Here is a 22,177-nt window from a genome sequence, read left to right on the forward strand (position 1 = left end):
GTAAAAAAGTTGTAAAAAGTTTTTTGCTAGCACCTTTAGTTAAAAAGTTATTTGAAATTAATGATTATCGAATACAGTAGCTTTTCTTAAGGTGGTTCGAGCGCCAATGAAATTTCTTCAGAATTATTTAAAATCTTAAAGAAAGGTTATTTAGGCATAGAGGAATAATCTACTAAAATTTCGAATGATGTTATTGATGATATAAGTAAGAAATAATTATTTGAAATTGGCACTTAACGTGTAGCCTAATGGGCGATCATCAAATTTTCAGGAAATTTATGATGTCCCGTATTGCAATGACTGCACAAAGCAATAAAACAATGTAGTAATATATTTTAAATTATAAACAATTTTTTAATCACCGAAAATGTGTATATTACCGATAATAATCTCCTATTATTACTCGTGAAAAATTTTAAATCTCGTACTTGTCTATATTCTGCATGATAATATGGCAATTACTCAAATCATATGCGTATTTCTTTTAATATAATTGGTTCAAAAAGATTATTAAAATTGAATAAAAATAACACTTAAATTATTTATTTTTTATAAATTGATTTTCTATCATAACCAGAACAAGTAAAGTACTACTTTCAATTTTGTAACTACCTACAACTCCATTTGATAGAGAGTCGCGCTCGAACCACCTTAAAGAGGAAGATTATTTTGGTCGCATTATAAGGCCAAAAATGCTAAGATTCTGTGAATTAAAAGAATAAGAAAAACACAAAACCAAGCATCTACTTAAGCTTTAGAAGTGGTTGAAGGTCGATCGGCAGTTTCAAGTGCGAGCGCCATAAAAACAATCAAAACATAAACTGTCTTGACAAAATTTGTAAGCTATAAGATTGAAACTTTTGCAACTTGCGTTTAACAAATTAATTATTTTTTTTTTTTTTAATTGTGCGTATTTTTACGATGAAAATGAGTCCAAAAGCAACATAATTACGTCAATTCTAGAGTTAATTAAAAGTTTTAATTAATTAATAGTATTGTTAAAACTATAGTCGTAATTATGTCACGTTTCGACCCATTTTCATAGTAAAAATACGTACAATTCAAAAATAATTATTATTAAATTTTTAAATAAAAATTGCAAAAGTTTCAATCTTAGCTTATAGCTTTTTGCGAAAGTGTCTATGTTTTGATTGTTTTTATATCGCTCATACTCGAAACTCGGCCGCTCGTTTCTCAATCACTACATAGGTTCAAGTGGATGTTTGGCATTGTATTTTTCTTATTATTCTAATCACAGAATCTTAGCATTTTTGGCCTTATAACGCGACCAAAACAATCTTCCTCTCTAAAAAAGGCTATTATAATCGAGAATCTTTAATTACAAATAACTTTTTAACCAAGAGTGCCAGTCAAACAGTTTTTACATCTTTTTTGCTTAGAATTTCGTACCCTACCTGATGGTATTGACATGGCCATCTCGTTCGTGGGACTCTGTAGACATGCATGAGAATCGTCTGTTCGATAAATAAAATTATTGGATTTCTTGCCTAGATCAACCTGATTTTCGCTCAGGCAGCTCCTTTATTTTTCAATCGTGGCAAAATTTAATTCCCATTATTTGCTTCTTCGGCAAGCCAAGTCAAGCCAAGCCAAGCCTAGTCCAACCTGATTCGATCGCTGCTGCATTCTCCTGCAACGAGAGCAAAATTCGATAGAGAAATGTTTAACGGAAGGACAGAGTCGAGGAGTTTTCTTATTTAGATATATATATATATATATATATATATATAGAGAGAGAGAGAGAGAGAGAGAGAATCTATTCGATTGGGAAATGGAGTCGAAAAACGAATAGGTCAGGCGAGATGAATTAATTGCAGTAAATTTAACGAGGAGAGAATTACGTGCAACAATAAGGAATTGCTTATCCAGTTGGACGCAGAAAGACAATAACAATAATGCGAGGGGTCTGGGGAGAATAAACAATAATTCACACTTGTAACGGAGAAATTTAAATTAATGGGAATCATTCGTAGAAGGTTTGCTTAAAAAAATTCCATCATTTACGCGCGACGTTGGGCTTCGCAACTAAATAATTAATATCGATTTGTGGAGCGCGGGATGATATAAGATGGAGGAGAATAAATCTTTGCGATAAAATACATTTATCGCGTGCCAGTTGTTGGAGGGGAGGGGGGGGGGGGGGTGGGTGCAGCAGGAAAGTAGAAATTAGGGTTTCGACGTATGATATTTCACGGGGTGCTGCTCAGTTATGGCTTATCAAAGGCATGCAATTCCAGGTGCATGGTGCATACGTTGAGTACATACACGCTGCACGCTTCTCTCTCCCAAGGACTGTGCGTGCAGATATACTATATATATATGTATGTTACACACCGCGCGCGCGACTAACATCCGATTTCCATGGCAACCGAGGCGCAACTTGTGTCAAAGCGAAATATGCCCCTCTACCCTTCCCCCCCCCCCCCTCCCTCGGCAAATCCCTTCCCAATTCCCATTACATACCATAAGCGTACTCGTCCACTTTGTCGCAGCTCGTAATAAACATGCATTCTACTAAATGGTCGAGCCATACGTTGAACTTCCGGAAATGTCCGAGTTGCTCTACTATATAGCTATATATATATGCGATTAATATTTTTTTTAGAAATTATAGAGGTTTTTATAATCAAAGCGAAATACACCTCCCTCTAGGCAAATCCCTTCCCATTACATACTGTAAGTGCACTCGTCCACTTTGTCGCAGCTCGTCATAAACATGCATTGCTTTTTGTAAACGGCCGAGCCATACGCCGAACTTCCGGAAATCTCCGACTTACTGTACTATATATACATATGCGATTACCATTTTTTTTATAAGAAATTATATACGTATTTATAAAATCGATTGACCTACGCTCATTCATTGAAATTTTTCAATGATTTCAAGTAATAAATACTGCGATCGATATATAACCGAGTTTTTTTGGTTAAATTTTTTCTTCCGGCAAAAATTCAGAGGAAAAGCGTCATTTGTATATAATATTCCATGCAGGATGAAATATTTTTAGAACCGTTAATAAATTGGAGGAAAAGTAGCCCATTTTAAGGGGTTTTATGCGCGTTTATGCATGCATAGGAAGTGGTCCGGGCCCGAACCGGGCTCGGATGGTTACGACGGAACCTTCGGGTTATATGTATACACCAGCTCCTACACTCTATGGGTGACAGTCGCGTTATTATGCTCATGAAGAAACATAAATCTCTCCAAGGCTGCAGATGGATGAAAAAAATGTACGTTAACGTTTGTCCCTTCACATAACCTGTGTGTGTGTGTGTCTGCAGTAAATTTATTTTTCCACATTCCCACACTTTTATCTCTTTATTCGTATTACCAAAAAACCCTTTACTCGCGACCATAAATTTTCCATCGCTCAGATTTTCACTTCGCTCGTATACCTGCAATAATTATATAATTGTCTTCTATTTAAGAATATCTCACGATTTATAACTCCTATACTCCATTCGATAAAACTTGTTTTTAGACAGAATTTTTAAGAAATGTTTTTCAAAGCATCTTATTTGTCCAAAGAAATATTTCTTTATGGAAAAATGGTGGATCAACCATATCAGCTATGTATATATATATATAGTAAGGGAATAATATGAGACTTCTTTAAAGTTTATTGGCGAGAAAATGCCAGGTGAAGCGCAGTATAGGGATGAAGGTAATCCCGTTAATCCCGCGTATACTCCCGTTCTCTCTGGCTCCCCCTCGAGCATCAATACGTGCGGCTGATTTTCTTTTGGCAAAATCTAATAAGACTGCATTATTGTTGAAAATGCAGTAAACAGCATCTTTCCTACTTCCAACGACCCGACGCTCCCGTGTCGAGATTGATTTATTGTTTTTCTTTATTTATATATGTATATACTCTCTGCACCTTAAAAAATTCCTCTTCCTCATGCCAAGAATTAATTAGAGGAAAAAGATAGGAAAAACATTCGAGATAAACCGAGCTTTCCTTCGGGCAATTTCTCTCTCAAAAAGAAATTGTTATTCCATCGGGAAAATTCTCATTGAAATACGGTATTAATTATTTTCTTTCTCATTTATTATTGAAATCCCGTCCCGTTGAAAAGTCCCTGCGTAATATCGTTTTGTTTCTCCCCCATTAATAATATGCCTGCACCAATGAAAGCCATGAACTTTCGCAATTAACTCAAATGACGTTCGAGAAAAACAGCTGAAAATTAAGCAAATTTTCATGCGTACAAATTGAGAAAAATTCTGATAAATATATAGTCAACGCGTATAAAGAGGGTCAAAATTATGGTTATGACGAAATGAGGTGAGTTCTGAAGAGAAAATAATGGAGGGGACTAAATTGATAAAAGGTAGTTTGAAAATTATTCGAGAGGAGCATTCGACAGTGGTGATGATAAATATAATTGTGATAATTGGTAGGATTTACGATGAAGAATTGAAAGTAGCAGTTGATTAGTATCCAGGAAGGATGCCAGGTGTATATCGATGCACGGTACATACGTAGTACAAAGGAGGGTTCGATATCGGATATAGAAGTGACTAAATTGGCGGGATTAAATTAAACGTCAAATGCTGTTTACTTCACACTGTGGATTATCAAGATTGGTTCAACTGTCAATGCCACGATTGCCAGACTGCCAGTTTGCCACGTCGCCCACGTCTCCCACGTCGCCCACGTCCCAGGCGTGCGTCCTCGCCCCTGAACGCAACGTGTAATGCATTCAGGATCTCTAATAAACCATGTGTAGAGAGGGAGAGGGGGGGGGGAAGAGATTTAGCTGCTATCTTCATTGCACGTTCGCTTGCATAATGCATCGTCGCCTCCTTCGAAGGATATTAGCCTGGATTAAAAGGTGATATATATATATATATATATATTATATACATGGCCCCTAATTGTCCAACAACCCAACGTTTGTCACACTGCATATATGTACACCTCAGTAATTTCTATCTTTTTGTCAATTCTCCCCCCTCCAAGCAAATCCAAGCTCATTTTTTGTCTCTCGCCAACTTCAAGTCACTCGAATCCTACCACTCCTATTGGAATCAACAAAAATATTAATATAATGATCGAGAGCAGGTGGTTCGTTTGAAAAACTGCCTCGTATATCGCGTCATCGATTCTTCTTTCGAATTGCTTTCATGGTGCTTATATTTCCTCGTACAACCTTACTTCGTTTGGAGTTTAATTAAAACTGCTTTCTCTCTCTCTCTCTCTCTCTCTCTCTCTCTCGTGGCTGGATTATTTAAACGCGGTGGCTCTTTAAACATTGATGTTCTTTCGTGTAGGATTGGGAAGTTCTGAAAAAGGCTAATTCTTCAGGGATAAATGGCAGGCGTAAATATTCGCATTTGGGCTGATCGAGAGAGCCCTTGGCCCTTCGGTGGGGGGGGGGGGGGGGGGGAGATATGTGATTTTCCAATCGCTCTCAAATCTCTATTGAAATTTCTATAAGAGCTGAAGTGTTCGCTTCATTAGATCCTGGGGTTAGTGGGATTTCTCAACTCGTTAACACGTTTTATGATGTAGGAAAAAAGGGATAAATGCATGGTAAGTATTGTGTGTGTAGGTACGAATGCATATAACGTAAAAGTGTAATTATTTATCTCTGGATAAAAATGTATAATTTTTCTAGCTGTAAATGGAGCAGGGCTTTATAAAAGAAGCCACTCGTTTCTCTCTCATGACCCACTATATATAGTTCGACTCTCTCCCTCTCTTTAATTTACGGCTGTTCTAACACACACACACACACACACACACACACACACACTTCTGTCTAGTCAACTTATAATTATTTAGCCTTCCTAATTCATTGCCACGAACGAGTCACACGTACAGCAGTCCTCCAACACTTTTCGAGATTTCCGCTAGCTCCTAATTTAGCCAGATAGTTAAATCGAATAATTTCATGCATTTTAATAAACGTCGAGCAAGATGTAAATTAAGATTTCCCTTAAAGCTTCTTCCCCTGGAAATTATATATACACCCTACATAGCTTCCACTTTTTAGGATGTTTCATGATTTGCCCAGCATAATTCATGCGAAGGAAGAGCGAAAGGAATTTTGCTATTTCAAAGTCGAATCACGCGTGGACGGAGGAAAAATTTGACAAAGCGAATGGGAGGAAGAGAGGGAAAGAATGAAGAGTATTCATTTTAGTAAAAAAAAAATATATATATATATATATACAGTATATAGAGGTATACGAGGTTAAATGTGTTTCTATGTACGCAGCTCAGTGAAAAGTATTATTGGTACGTAGGATGAACATTTCTCTGGAATCTCTGATGCACGGAGAGCTTCAAATGGGTCAGCAGGTTTCTTAAACATTGGATATTGGAAAATTTTTACTGTACCATGAATAGATGTATCATGGGTCACACAGCAGTTGTATAATTGTTTGTCTTTCAACGCGACACGACAAGTTTTCGACACATAAAATTTTTCCAACTCCATCTTCTTCCTTATTCGATATCGATAAACTGACACGAACAAAATAAAAGAAGAAAGAACAGGAAGAATGAAAAAGCTATGATCAAACCTGAATGATAGAGCTATCCACGAGAGTTGGCATCTTTTTCGGCGAATATAAAATAACAGAAAACGTAAATCTCTATGAAAATTTGCAGAAAAGTGAATAAAGAAAGTGGATATATATATATATATATAGTTTGAACATTTCCAAGATACAATATTCAAGAGTTATAAATATAAATATCGATTTATGGGAAAAATTATGTAATTAAATGCAGATTGGAATGGTTAGCTTCACATATAATTGTTATTCGTTAGTGGCAAATTGATATCGCGATGTTATCGAGAGGAGCAAATGGAATGCAAATTAATTAGCACATTAATTAGCAAAGCTGCGAAGCCTTTCGAAGCAGATGTAACCGATACGTAGGAGGAGTTGTGCAAAAGTCAGAGTGCAGCAGCAGCTAGTGAAGATCTTGGCCAGCTTGACGTCTGGTTGAAACAGGAAGTGAAAGGTCCAAATATTCGTGGCCGGGCCTCGCGTCAACGTTGACCCTCGACGGTCGACCTCGAAGCACCAGAACCATTTTCCCGACGCGACACACACGCCAAATTCACCGGCCATTTCGCACTATATATACCATAACGAGAAACGTCGCAAATAATTAATAGCGATCCATCAAATCACCAATTTATTCAGCTTGCGCGTTCCTGATTTATCGCCAAGCGAGAACTGTTTTATTAAATGCTTCGACGCGTGCGTTAATCCCGATTTGCCCATGCAACTATACTGATAACTCTGATTATCAAACTGTGTCACGTAAAAAGGTAATAAAATCCTTCGTAAATTATCAAAGCTTCGTCTTTACTTTAGTCCACGTTTTTCTTGCTTTTTTTAATTTCTACCTCGAGAAAGTTTAACAAATCTTTGTCACCGTTATCACGTTTGAAACTCGAGCAATTTTCAGCCATAAAATCTGCCAAGAAGGTGGCGAGTGGCGAGTCTCCAGGGGATTAAACTGTTTTCTAGGACGAGGGTGTTAGGGTGTTTTACGCGTAAAACAGTTGTTTCTCTTTCGTTCTAAAGCTGCTAAACGTATATACGTTTCTCTGAGCAATAAACGTACGTGGTCGGTGCATGGCGTCGAGAGATAAAGCTTTCGAGCATCTAGCTGGACCAAGTGCAATCAAGTTTTACAGTTGGACAGCGTTATGTGAATTAATCTGGATTAATGAAAGGTCTTCCAACGAATCAGACAAGTCGCAAAGATTTTTGTAACTGAGTGCAATTCCAGCTAGATTTCCTCGCTATTAATTTTCACTCGACTTATTTGCCAAGTAAGCAAGGAAATTATCTAATTATATACGTAGGTCGTGTGAGCATATTGCAGGGTCCAAATGTTCAAAAAAACTCTTTTATACAACAAAATGCCAATCAATCGTTATAATTATCTGTAATCTCTCTCTTTATCTTACATTCACTGTATATTTATTTCTCTTCCCTTAATCTTTTAACTCTTACCTTTTATATATTATTAATTCCTTCCCTCATACTCGTACATTTATGAAATCAGTGTGTCCCTTCGCAACAATTTTCTGCACCATGCAATCTCACCTTTTCGATCAACGAATTCGCTCGATGAGTCAAAAATTATTCAACGTCGATATTCCAAAGACGTGCCAGGCAGACACACAGAAGAGTAATAAGGAGTACAAATTGAGGAGGATAAAGCTAGGGCGGATCTTATCAGACTGCTGTTATCCACGATCTTAGTGGGCGTTGAGAGATTTTTAATCGGTTCCTCGATAGCGAGATTGCGTGTTGAACAATAAAGCACTCGAGGTGGAAGGGAAATAATTTTCTGACGATCGTACGATGATATATATACATTAAGAATAGGGGAGTTTTCGAGAGTCGAGAGAAAGAAAGAGAGAAGGAAATTTGTAGAATAGGGTTGAGAGATTTTTTGCATAAAAAGGGTCGAGCTACGGCTTTCACGCGCAGGAATGAAAAGATCGAGGTTGGATTTAGAGGTGGTAAGGTGAATTTTTGGCGAAAAATTAAATTCTCCGAGAGGAATCATCGACAGAACGACATTGATGGAGAAGGATGACATTCGGTTGCGAGGAGAAAATGGTGAACGCTAGCCGCGATCATTGGAGCGTTATGGTGGCCATTCGCGCACAAAAATCTATTCGACTCTGGCAGCTAACTCGATAAATACGCACATTGCAGTTTATTGCTCTATATCGTCTCGTATCTCGCACACGTGACCGACCAGTCATTTTAGCTACGTTTTATGAACAAAAATTTTTTATTCCCCATATAAATGGAGCCTTTGGTGAAAAATGTAAAATTTAATATCAACCGACTGAAATCTAACAGTTTTCACCATTTTCTTTATGTACGTATGTGTTGGTATATACGTCAGTATTTCAAAACATCCTTTGAAATACCAACTGGAAGCATTTCTTCTTCAACAATTATTTCTATATATATATACCTATTTAGATTAAACTCATGGACAATTAAACTGCAGCTTCCTAATTAACTTGGAATTTTAATACTTTTATTATCCGAACATTCCACTGCGATTCTCATTGAATAAAAAGGTGTTTTTTTCTACTTATTCCGTTGATTTAAAATTCTTGCATGAGTTTACGACGAATTTTATTTCGAGCGAGCAGCGATAATTTATAAATAATTGTATGGATAGATTAAAAATAGTTATCGATTGTTTTCCACGGGGACAATACTGGTAATTATCTGTTTTTCCGGCAATAGAGGTTGCTTAGTAAAGCGAGGAGAGAGAGAGAGAGAGAGAGAGAGAGAGAGGAGCAAAGGTGAAAGCAGATTGTATTGTTTCAGCACGATTCCACGGTAATCGTATTAGAGAATGGGTGGGGGTGTGTGTTTACAGATAGTTTACTGCCATGAGCAGAAGGAAGAGAGCATTTCACTTGGAGGGAAACTTCTTTCGACGTCACGTGCGTCGCGTCGGGCTAGCTTGGTTAAAAAGGTTAGTTAGCTGAATTAATTGGATCAGTTGAAAAAAGGTTGGAACGACCCAAGTCTCCAGCAAAGAAAAACCTCGCCAACTTGCCAAGTTTCCCTGCAAGCATCCCACTGCCAATCTGTCCCTCTTTATTCCTCGCAAACTATCTCTCTCTCTCTTTCACTGTATTTTTTCATCGATATAACCTCTCATTTCTTTAATCAAACATGCGCCCCCTCGATATTTAATCATCGGAAAAAAAAATTCGAGCTCTTCCTTTGGCAATTTTTACTCTGCGAAGGCAACGGAGCGGAAGTCTCGAATCAATCGAAATTGTTATTTTGTCCATCGAGGAGCTCGTTGATGGTCGAGGTAAGAGGGAAAACAAAATTAAAGTAGCATATTTCTCCCTTCTTTATTCGAACATCCAACCTTGGTAAAAGAAGAAGCGTATAAGGCTTCTTCTTGCAAATTTAACTCTGAGACGTCGTGTCAGTCAACTGGAAATCCTGGATCGGTTTGCATCAATGGAAACTCGTCGATCGAGGGACTCGGTGCATGGTCAGGGCTAAGATCGATGAGACAGGAAGAAAAATAATATAAAATTCGTGTTTCCCTTCTTTATTTAAAATTCTACTTGTAGTATATATATAATCGAAGCTAGAAAGGCTTTTTCTTCAAAATTCAACTCCACTGGCTAAATCAAGCGGAAGTCGTGGATTCGTGCATATTGATCGATGGACAAAGTGTGTTATCGGGGAGAGGGGGGGGGGGGGGGCAAAGATTTCTCGAGGCGGAAAATATCTCATGCTGGTTTCAATGGGTCGCGGGCTGGATAGAAAGAGAGAGAGATGGATGAAAAAAATGTCAACGCAGGTAGCACTCAATGAAATTCGATGCTGCTTTCCATCGACGTAGACGTGGACGTCGAGTTTCGCCAAACGAGAAATGGCTTGTGCTTGTTGGTGCCGCGCGGCGGGCGATAGATTTTGTTGCGAGAAAGTGGATAAGCTATATATATATAGCAGCTATATAACAAAAAGGCGATCGCTCTTTTCATGCTTTGCATCGAAAGAGCACCCCCCCCCCCCCCCTCCGTTATGCTTTTCCGATGCATAAACGTACGTACGATTTCTTTGCCAATCCACCATGAAATGAAGGAAATATATATATATATATATATATATATATAACAAAGAAAAAATGCATTTCATCACACTTGGATATATTTGAATCTCCGTGAATGATTTCTCAACTTCCTCCTATACCAATTTTCTTTCCCACTTTGATTCAAACTTGGAATTTTTCTTAGAGGATAATTTTCATCATTCCTATAACAAGTATATATATATATATATATATATATATATATGCCTGCAGTTTTATCGGATACGTTTAAAAGCGTCTTAGAGCGAAGAATTTTTCCTTCGCTATGCCAACTCTTATTTTTGCCATGTATAATATTTCTAACCGGCAAATCTAGTGAAATTGTACACCGTGGTTTTTTCACGACGTACCGGCTAATCAAAGCATGTATATAAAAATTATAACCAACTTTTCCCACGCGTCCACGTAAATACAGCAATAATGCTTCGGCTGAGACTACCCTCCCTCCTCAAGCTTCCATGCACTTATACATAAAGAATCTCATAATAAATTTGATTGAAAAATTTCAACCCGAGGTAACACAAAGAAAAATAACATATATACGATATTTCGTCAAGTTTCGTAAAAGAGAGACAACAATCTAAAAAAATATTTATTGATTATACTCTGAAAAGAGGAAAAAAAATTGTATCACGCTTTACGACAGTGGTGATATTTATAAAGCTTTGGAAATAGTTTCGTTTCGCTGGAAGAGAAAAGCGATAAATTTCTTACGAGAGTGTACATATACGTTGCTTTTTATAAAATTATTATCATTTTCCAGGGTTACGCTGGCTAGCCAATAAATGCTGCGAGGCGTGTTAATCGTTCCATTTAATGCATTCTCATGCGAAACACAGCCCCCTCCCCCCTCTACCTCCTCCAGTTTTTAAGCACTCGCGTTCCCTTTGTCGAGAAATATTCATAGAATAATTATACCCACTGACAGCTGCAATGTGCGAGCGTTGTATTTTCTTGCTGGAAAATCCAGCTTGCTCACCCCTTCCCCCCCCCCCCCCCGGTTGTTTTTCCGCGCGCGCGTTGCCTTCTTTTATCCCCTCCCCATGCACAACCACTCGGTCCCTCCATCATTTATAAACTCTCCGTGCCGGCAGAAATTTTGCGCTAATTAGTTTTTTGATATCAGCGAAAAACTTTTCCGACAAGTCTCGCACGCAAACCGAGCTAGTCTCTTCTTATTACGAAGTTTGTTGAGAGGAAAAAAACTATAAAGATGGATATACATGTGCACGTGGGCTGCACAGAGTAATTATAATTATGGATACAAGAACTTTGGCTTATACACCACCACATTTTAATTAAGTCTTAGAGAAAGTCACATCGCAACATTCCTAGTTAAGACATTGCACAATTCTGGGATTTTAATTAAAAATCTTGGCGTGGTTGCGCGGTTAAGAAAATTACTTGTTATTCTTTTACGCGGCGTATCTCACTCGATTCGAGTGCTTGCACGTACACAACTATATATATATAACAAAGATGAAGCAGGTTGGAGTGTGCAATTGAGGAAATATGGCGGGCGGGTTGTCTTTCGTTCGAGGAGCAATTTTCTTGGAATTTGATGGGATTAATAAAAGACAAATGTATATGATTTAATAAGAGTAGTGTAACGCGTGGTAGGTTTTGCCAGTTCTCCTCCACGTGCAATTTCTCAGTCGCTCGGAGCATTTCAATTTTCAATAGCTCTCTCACCCGGATGAAATTTCTTTGTAGGTTGCATTGTCGATGCAGCTATATCGTTATTATATTTTGTTTCGTGTTCCCAGCGACGGTACACGACAGGTTGCTATATATATATATATATATATATATATAATAGGTATAGAGAAGCTTTAAATTGCGCCGCGCACGCGTTCAAAATTTAATTTTCCACCATGTACCGGAAATACAAGCGTCGCATCTTGAGAGGCGTACGCTTCCCTGTCGACCTTTCTACTTGTTTATATCTTATTAAGCTTTCAATCCCCTCGAGGAAACTCTTCTTATTTCGATATTCTTAGCCAGCTGCCGGAGCAAACCATAAGACAACGAAAGATCTCTCGTTGAAAAGTTTCCTTCAGATTCGTCCAGTGGATATATATATATATATATATATATATCAATCTGATGAAGAACACGAGGGGCATTATTAACTTGTGTAAAAAATGAGGAAAATTTTGAGAGAAAATTAAAATTTGAAATTTGGAAAGGTGATTTAAGTTATTATGTTATATATAAGATAACCTGTTGACTCGTGTCAAATTGACATAAATTTGTACTTTGTAGAGATAAACAATGTTTTTAATAATAAATTTCTTAAACAATTTTTCAATAAAACTGTTATTACAGTTATTAAGTATTAAAAATAGTTTTATTCTAAATTTCCTATTGTGATAAAACTGTTTTTCAAGAAGCATATTCTACCTCCTATTGATTTCAATTAGCATCGTTGCTTATGCGATTCAACGATTAAATAGCAAGTGTCAAAATTTTTAATCAAAACTTTTATACACCATTTGACCACGCGACGTGTGAGAATATTATTCTAAAAATTATGTTCCCTTATAGGAATTTATCGAGTTATATAATAATATGAATGAAGCTCAGACTGCCTGTATAATTTAGAGCAGTTATTTTCTTAAAAATTGTCGACGAGGGTGAATCAGTTTAACAGAGAGGGAATTTGACAGTTTTCGATAAGAATGATCAATGTGTGTGTGTGTGTGTGTGTGTTCGCGAGTACAAGACTGATCCATCTTCGGAGTTTAGGCATGAAGAATTCAGTGGAAAATCAACGATTATCCTGCCATGTGAAAGTTTTCAACAGTCGCGCTCTGCTTTCCAAATTACATGCAGCCATTGCATTTAAGAAATGAGAGGAATAAAGCACAATTTCACCAAGAAAATTCTCTCAGGGTACGTGGTGGGGGTATGAAACTAACCAACTTCTCACCCTCATAATAGTACAATGAATTTCGTAAGGAAATCTCAGCAAAGTTTCAAGACTCGAGGAAAATTCCGGGAAAATCTTTGGGAAAAATCGCATCGTTAGCGACAATCGTGCTAATCCGGTGACTCGAGTTGCATGAAGGAAAAGTGTAAATATAGGAGATAATAAGTTACGTGGGGTGGGGAAAACTTTTCATGGAAAATTCGACAAAATTCTCGCATGAATCAGCATAAGGAGGCTTATTGTTTCCTTAGCCGGAAAATCTGGCTGTTTGTAATATTTTTTTAATCGACGCGACGCTATGAGTCTCTTACGAAAATAATTAAAAAGTTCAAACCTCAATGCACTTTTCTTATATATAATTGCATGTGCCCGAAGCTAAACTTGCCAAATATAGATTTATTGTAACGCGATGACACGTTACTAAACTCACTCTTGCCCTTCCCATACTTAGTACCACACCAATTTCCGTAAAAGTGTGAAATTTAAATGTGTAATTTGACATATGTGTGTGATATTATCCTGTAATATTTTTTCCTACCCTAATCCCAATTATTCCTCCTCTCGTAGGTCTTACAAAAACACATAAAAAATACTAGCAAATTCGTACTCCACGCCAATAATCCATAAACTTACATTAAGGATTGTTAATCGCTACTACTTTAGCCTAACTACAAGAAATATTATGGAACAGAAGGATCTATCAGGACTATTAATTGGATCAATCATAGGCCAAGTAGGAATATGATAAATTCATTGGATTAGAACGGAATGAAATAATGGAAACTGTAAGAGGATATACGAAAAAGGAGAAAAATGGGATAGGGAGGATTCTCTATCGAGCCGTTGACGAAGAAAGTCACATTATATATGTTCCGTTCAGTATCGAATAGTTGCGAGTTCGACTAGTTTTTATACCGTATTATCTCGCTAATTTTGACGAGGAAAAGTAATTCGCGTTGAAATAGTGTTTGTGCTTGCGGGATTCGGGAATGAAACCATTTCTTATCGCACACTATATCTTTTCCTTACCTACCGTATTTTTCCCTTCGTTCCGTACTTTCGTGATTTTTAACTCCTTTTCGCGGCAATTATCTCCCTTTCCTAATGTTCTCGTATCCCTTGACTTTTTACCTTTCCGTATGACTACTTTGTATAATAAGTGTGCGTGAGACCCGACAGGGCGACCCTTTTGTATTATATCACTCCTTCGCTGTACTTTCCTGTTACGTAATAATATGTTAATAAAGCACGTGTCTCATTTAATAAGGTATTTAATTCAAATTTCCCTGTATTGAATAATCGATTTGGGAAAATTCAGTCTCCCCCTCCCCCCGTTACAATATATACATACCTATACTTATTTATATAATATTAAACATTCCCAATAATATTAAAATAAGTTAAGATTCTGCAAAAATATTGGTGATGTTAATTTCGACAAAAACATTAAAATTTCTAAATAATTAGAAAAAATCAAGCTGTTTAGTCATATTTAGGAATGCGAAAACGGGATTGGAGTCGTATGGCGTTAATCAAGGCGCGCATTGCACCAAGGACTGAACGTGCGATTAAATCTGGCAAAGTTATCGCGCAGTCTGGGATGATACGTGTCTCGCGACACGGTGCATGGATGAGCTAGGATACGAGCGGAGATGCCATGAAACGGCCGAGAGTTGGAGATGAGTTGCTGAAAATTATGAGATTTTTATTAGTTTAGGGAATTACGTGGTGTATCGTTGCAATCAGTGGAAAGCTCGGGCTCGACCAGTTTCCAAATGAAAAACTGCATGGTTACGTGATGAAGTAATAAGAATAAGTAATAGCAAGGAATAGGGGAGGGGTGAAGCGTGCATTTGTTTACTATAAAGAGTTGATGGAGAGGGGGGGGGGTCGCTCGTTTAGTGACAATTCCATTCGTGCTGCATACACATATATATGCAGAGATGTTGTCTGATGCAGAAACGGCGTGGAAAATGGAAAATGAAACTGGGGAAAAGGCTGACAAAGCCGAGTTGAGTCGAGTCGAGTCGAGTCGATGGCTTTGAGGTGAGCGGCGTGGCGCGAGTCTCTCTCTCTCTCTCTCTTCAGGGCTCTTATATACATTCCCTCATCCACCCTCTGGTAATTCTCCACCCGCGCACCTCACCCTTGAAGCAAAGGTATAAATTCTCCAGTTCACTCCGACATTCGACTTTTCTCCTTTTCCCACCTACGACGTCAACCCCCCTCGACACGTTCCAGTTTTAGGGCGGAAATCACGATTGCTTTGAGAAACACCAAACCAATGAACGTTTCTCGTCTCCGGAACAGCATTGTAAACCTGCTGAACAACTTCGATCGATGTTCGATCCTATACTAGAGTCTATTTTCATACTACGGAAATGTGAAAATATTTCCTCGCGATGGTTTGCATCAATTGCTTCTTTCTTTTCAACCTAAACATTCATTTATCTCGTTTGCCAACTGTGAAATGGATATGAATTTTGTGCACAGGTCCTTTTTCAAAGTACCAAGCGTGTATTTGTATTCTGAGAGGTCTTATGGAACTGTTGATATCTCTGTGGGAATGTGTGGTGACGGAATAACCATTTTATTTAAATAATCTTTTTTCAACAGCGTTGGTTAATTATTTATTTGATTTTATTGAAATTTAATCAAACGAAGAAACGTTGATCTACCACAAATCATTTCTATTTAATTGGATCGGTTATTTACTAAAAGCAAGTAGATACGTGTTCTATTGGCACTATACTCAAATGAAGATTTAGTTGGATCAAAGGACATTTTATTTCTTGGAGTACTATGGAAATAAATGTATTTTCGGGTTTATACTTTCAGGCGAATTAAATTGTATAATTTTACAACCTATATATATATATATATATATATATGTTTATGTGTGTGGGTGTAGCATAGCGATAAGCTTGCAAAATATTGGATAATGTATATTACACGACAATAATTTATTGCTGCGGCATATTTTTCTTTGCACACGCACCTAACTTTTTATTTAATAGGCAACCATGATTTATTTACTGACCACACCTATTCACATCCCTTCGGCTCTCCTCTCACTTTTATCACGTTTAGCACATCCAGGTAAATTGCAAAATTACCACAGTGCAATTGGCGCTAAACGCTGGGACCAGATATAAAGTGAAGGGAAAACCCGATCGATAAATAGCAAAGGAAAATCAGGAAAAGCGTCATTGCGCAAAAGAAAAACAAGGTGGAAGATTGATAGGAGGAAAATGAGAGGCTAAAGTTGATGCTGGAAAAGCGTGGGTGGAAAGTGACCGGAAAATTTCTACTGACCACATACACCTGCCTCCTGCAACTCTTCTCGGCATAATATTTCCAATAAAATTATCACCGTCCAATAGTTGCCGAGAACAAAATTTATAGAGCCATCGACGAAAATTCCATTTGAAGAACAACTCGAAAACAAGGGGGATTATATTTGGTGCGTGAAAAAAAATGGAGGAAATGGATAGAGGAAGAGCGATGGGGAAAATTAAAGGATGTAGGTGGGGGAAGGGAAGCGTGCGGAAAAATGGTCGGAAAATTTAATGGGGGGCCAAAGGTCAGAATGGTGAAAAGTGTGGAAAAGGGCGCGCGGAGGGTCGCATCTGAGGATATGTATATATATGTACAGTGGCGATCATAAAAGTTTCGGGCCAAATGTATTTTGTTCATAATCGGAAAGCGAAAAAATAACAAAATAAAATACTTTGTATAATCCAGATGTTATAGTTGTGTTAAATTAATATATACCATTTAGAGCAAAAATATTTGAATATTTACATTATTATATAGAAAATATCTCAATTTTCTGTTCAAAAATATTGGGCCATGTAATAACTGTGCGTATGAAAGCGATGTATTTTTTGTATTTCTTTACATTCGGACTATAGCAGTGTTATAATACTTTGCGACTAGTCACTTAGTAAGAGTAATGGCACCTCATACGTCAGAACAGGTACGTAAAATTGTCTTGAATCTATCGAAGAAAGGGAAAACATCCCGACAAATTTCAACATTATTGTCAATCGGTAAGACAACAGTGAACAACATTATTAAGAAATTTAAGACTACGGGAAGTGTAGCTGATCGCCCACGAACTGGACGACCCCGAAAAACTACATTGCGAGTTGACAAATTGATAAAGCGTAAGTCGGTGTTCGATGTTCGGAAGACTGCCAGTATGATTGCACAGGAATTGCGCGGTGATGAAAACCTTGCCGATGTGAGTCGCATTACAGTATCTAGGCGTTTAAGGGAAGTTGGGCTTTATGGCCGAATTGGTGTGAAGAAACATCTCATTAATAAAAACAATAAGAAGGCACGATTACAGTTTGCTGGGAAATACCAAACTTGGATTGTACAAGACTGGCAAAAAGTATTGTTTTCTGACGAATCAAAATTTAAACTATTTGGAAGTCACGGGAAACAATATGTTCGACGTCCTGTTGGTAATAGATACAATTGTAGGTTCCAAATACCGACAGTAAAGCACGATGGAGGCGGTGTTATGGTTTGGGGAGCTTTTTCCTCTGCAGGAGTAGGTCCATTAATTGAAATTAAAGAAGTCATGAATTGTTTTGTGTACAAGGAAATATTGGAAAAACATATGCTTCCTTACGCCAGGAATAATATGCCATCGGATTGGATTTTTCAACAAGATCGAGATCCAAAACACACTTCAAAAATTGTAACAAAGTATTTGACTTTTAATAAAGCAAAAGTTTTAGAATGGACTGCTCAGTCTCCGGATCTTAATCCGATCGAACATCTTTGGGATCAACTAGGTCGTCGAATAGTTAAGAAAAAACATTCAAATAAACAACGATTAATGAATTCTTTGCAAGAAGAGTGGACAAATATTCCTGAAGATATAATTAAACGACTAATCGAGTCAATGCCACGTCGCTGCGCAGCTCTTATAATTTCTGATGGTAAGGCTACTAAATATTAACTATTTCTATTGTTTAATTATAATGTTATTAATAAATCTGTTGATTTGCGTCAATTAAAGTAATTCAGAGTTCTTGGCCAAATATTTATGAACTTACATTTTTCTTTGTTATTAAATAAAAAGAAAATAAGCATTTCTATGTAACTATTGAAAAGCTCATCCCTAATAAAGTATGTTAATTTTATAGAATTCATGCAATTTTGTTTGATTTTGTTCGTTTACAGTAGATGGTGAATAATATTATACCTGGCCCGAAATATTTGATCGCCACTGTATGTATAATGAGACACCGCCGAGAACATGAAAATGGGGCATTTTCATTTTTCCTGCAAAACAAGGGAATCGAACGTTGTATTTTGTCCCATCTACGAAAGCAGAAGAGGAAGAGGGGTGGTCTGGGAGGTTCGCTGTAGGTCCTGCAAATCCAAGCCGGATATATTCCGCGGTAGGAGGCGCGTCCTCCACTTAATTACTACAGCGGAGATTACGCTGGACGAGTCAAAGTCCAACGGACCTCTAGCTCCATTAAACAGTCCGACTGACTATATATACTCGTTCGAATCCATATTTGCAATTTCCCAGACAAAATTCTTTCGGTCCGGACATTCCCAATCGTGAAAATATTTGACTTTCCTCCACTGCTTCCTCTCTCTCTCTCTCTCTCTCTCTCTCTCTCTCTCTCTCTCTCTCTCTCTCTCCGCTTCCACCCTTGTCACCACCTTCATGGTCGACCTACATTTTTTCTACTTTTCTTACGAAACTCCCATCGCGTTGTCTAAGAAAAACTTGCAAATAGAAACTCTTCGATGATTATATACGTTCGCGGGAAATCTCTCAAGGTTTATTGGAATGGAGGAAATTTAAAGGAGCAATTCGTGGAAAGTAAAGAACCGTGTCGAATATGTGGGGGAAGTGGTGGTCGGTGAGTTTGGATCGATCCAATATAGTAGTTGGGTGTTGCAGTATATATATATCCCCTACAGGATTTTAGAGGGTGGCTTTAGGAGACTCGGAATTAAGGGGGGACAGTCGAATCACTGGCGTATCGGATGGATCCGCTTTCAACAAGTGGTTCGTGTCATTAACTGCTCGAAAAGCTAGTCGTTAAGCGTCAGCAACACTCGCATTTCTGTATACGCGCGTCTCATTAAAATCCAAATTTCCTCTCTAATAGTCGCTCTACGATTTCTTTTGAAATTCTGAAAACATCTAGCTCTTCGTGTTCTTTAATCATCCTACTTCACTGCATCATCGTTCAACTATCGAAACTCTTTAATTAAAACTTTTTTTTAATTTACCGAAAGCTTCGAGCGTTTCATTCGAGAGTCCAAAAATATGATTTGGGATGTGATGAACGGATGTTTAAATGAGCGTTTCATCGAAGCTCTAAAAATTGAAATAGTCGAATTAACTCGGTTAGATCTGGATCGATTAAAAAATACTTGGGGAGATTTTCGAATTTTTTGGTAAGAAATTAATTTATCGCTTGTATTATACCGCGGCCTGCTGACATTGATCTAAAAATTTGGAGACAATTTATGTAGCTATATATAACTATATATATATAGTCTCCGACTAATTTGCAAATGTAAAAGAGTTCGTTTATTGCCAATTTGATTATCGTACGTGGTACGCAAGAATTTTCTGTATGTGTGTGTGTGTGTGTGTGAAAGAAGGAGAAAGCCAATGGGTATGGGTACAAACCAATACAATAGAAAACAACGCGTCGTGTGAGTTTTGGAGCAAAAGCCACGGATATTCCGATTAAACTTATTACTCGCTACCGACCAATACATAGTATCTATGTACATATATATATCCCTAGGACAAGCAAAATTTTACGACCGCAACGACCATCAATGCAATTTTGTGGATAGCTAAAAAAAATTAATTATTTATACACCAAGCTGTGAGCCCATTATATATGCCAACCATCGAGAAAATTACTCAGGATAATAATTCACACGTGATATTACAATTCACCCTTTTTTTTCCTTTCACCCAAAATCATCGCCTTTTTCACACTCCCATCCATTTTTCCCCCTTGCAAATTTTCATTAACAACGTTATAAACCGCAGTTTACTCGTTTAGACCGATTTACACACGCAGCTAAAACCCTTGAATTATACTCGTGAAAACTCGCTATAATTTTCCTACTACGACTGGAAAATTCATCCTTGATAAAGATTCGTACTTTAAGTTGATTTTTTTTATTTATATAACGACGATTATTAATTGCAGGTTGAGAAAAATACGAAGGCTTCGTGGGTAATATTAACGATCTATGACAATTAGGGGTTTTAAAATTAAAAATTTACGCCAAATAGGAAAACGTATATTTTTGACGTAACATTGCAGTGATTTTAGAGCTATATGCCAGAGGTTTTTAAAGACCAATTAAGTTTAACGCACGATATTCCTAGGTTCCTCTGGAATATTGCTAGGAATGGGGAGGGGAGGGGGGAGGCAATGAACTGGAGGAGCCGCGCGAGGATCGAACGAGCGGTCGAGGCAGGGCCTGCCACTTGCCAGGCCACCAGGGGCCATTGTTCGTACGAGGGCGGAATTCCATCGCGTCTTCACCCTCGGCGCCCTCGGTACTAGGCCTATAGCTATGCTGCTACCGTGTATGTATATACTGTGTCTTCGATCCTAGGCAGCTTTTATTTATTTCGATTCGAAGAAATCATATCACTACCCCCCAACCATCTATCCCTGCAGAGCGAATACTTTTTCATCGAGCACGTTTTGTCGATTCCCCATACCGAATCCACATTGGTAGTAAGAAAACTTCTTTGAATGCCTTCGATTAAACGAAAGAAATCCACAGAGATTCTCGATAGCTTATTATGCTTGTCAGCGGTATACAGAAAATTCGAAAAGTCGAGCTATTATATATAACGAAGGAATGAATCTTTGCTTGGAAAATTATTTCTTTCAACGAAGGAAATAATGATTGTTGTTTCGGTATAATAATATATATACAGGGTGTATCAGCAATGATGCTTTTAATTTTAACCACATATTCTTGGGATACGTGACGATACTTTTTTACATTCATCGATATCCTCTATCTAATCACCGTGACGTACTATATATATAAAATTCGAAAAGTCGAGGAGAGCTACGAGCTTGAATCTATGCATGGAATTCAGGAAATCAACATGAATTTAGAATCAAAGCTTAGGGAAGGAATGTTTGATGAGACGTGATTTATCCGAAGGAAGAAAATAAAGATTATTAATAGCAACAGTTTAGGAGAGAGAAAAGCTTGTGTCTGTGTGCGTGCGTGTGTATATAAAAATTAAGATAGTTTCGAGATAGAGAAAGAAGCTTGACGCTCGGGGGAAGTATTGGATAATCAAGGAGGGTGGAGGGCACCTAACCTGATTTTAGGAGCTGTACGTATGGATGAGCGATGCGATGCCTTCGCAGGATATATATATATATATATATATTTATACCTGCAGTCTGATAAATGTGTATGAGAAGAGGGGCCGAGGGTGGACATTCCAAAGAAACCCGCGTTTCTTTTCCCTCCCTCTTTGCAATTCAGCCTCCCTTTTCGTCCTACCGGAAATGATTCGATAAATGTTCCCATGCACCAAGACGATCGA

At 37.7% G+C, this 22,177-nt stretch overlaps 1 protein-coding gene across 1 annotated transcript in view; it reads right to left on the minus strand.

The window, feature by feature from the left end:
* The window catches only part of LOC136784797 (GTP-binding protein Di-Ras2), an 86,075-nt gene that overhangs the window by 16,878 nt on the left and 47,020 nt on the right, over positions 1-22,177 (minus strand). Inside the window, exon 2 of the mRNA XM_066745700.1 lies at positions 1,509-1,651. The gene's annotated coding sequence lies outside the window, so the exon portion shown is untranslated. The remainder of the gene's footprint in view (positions 1-1,508; positions 1,652-22,177) is intronic.

Source organism: Prorops nasuta, unplaced genomic scaffold, assembly GCF_024137725.1.
Source record: "Prorops nasuta isolate Cenicafe-Biocafe unplaced genomic scaffold, Cenicafe_Pnas_1.2 PNAS00072, whole genome shotgun sequence".
Lineage (NCBI taxonomy): Eukaryota > Metazoa > Arthropoda > Insecta > Hymenoptera > Bethylidae > Prorops > Prorops nasuta.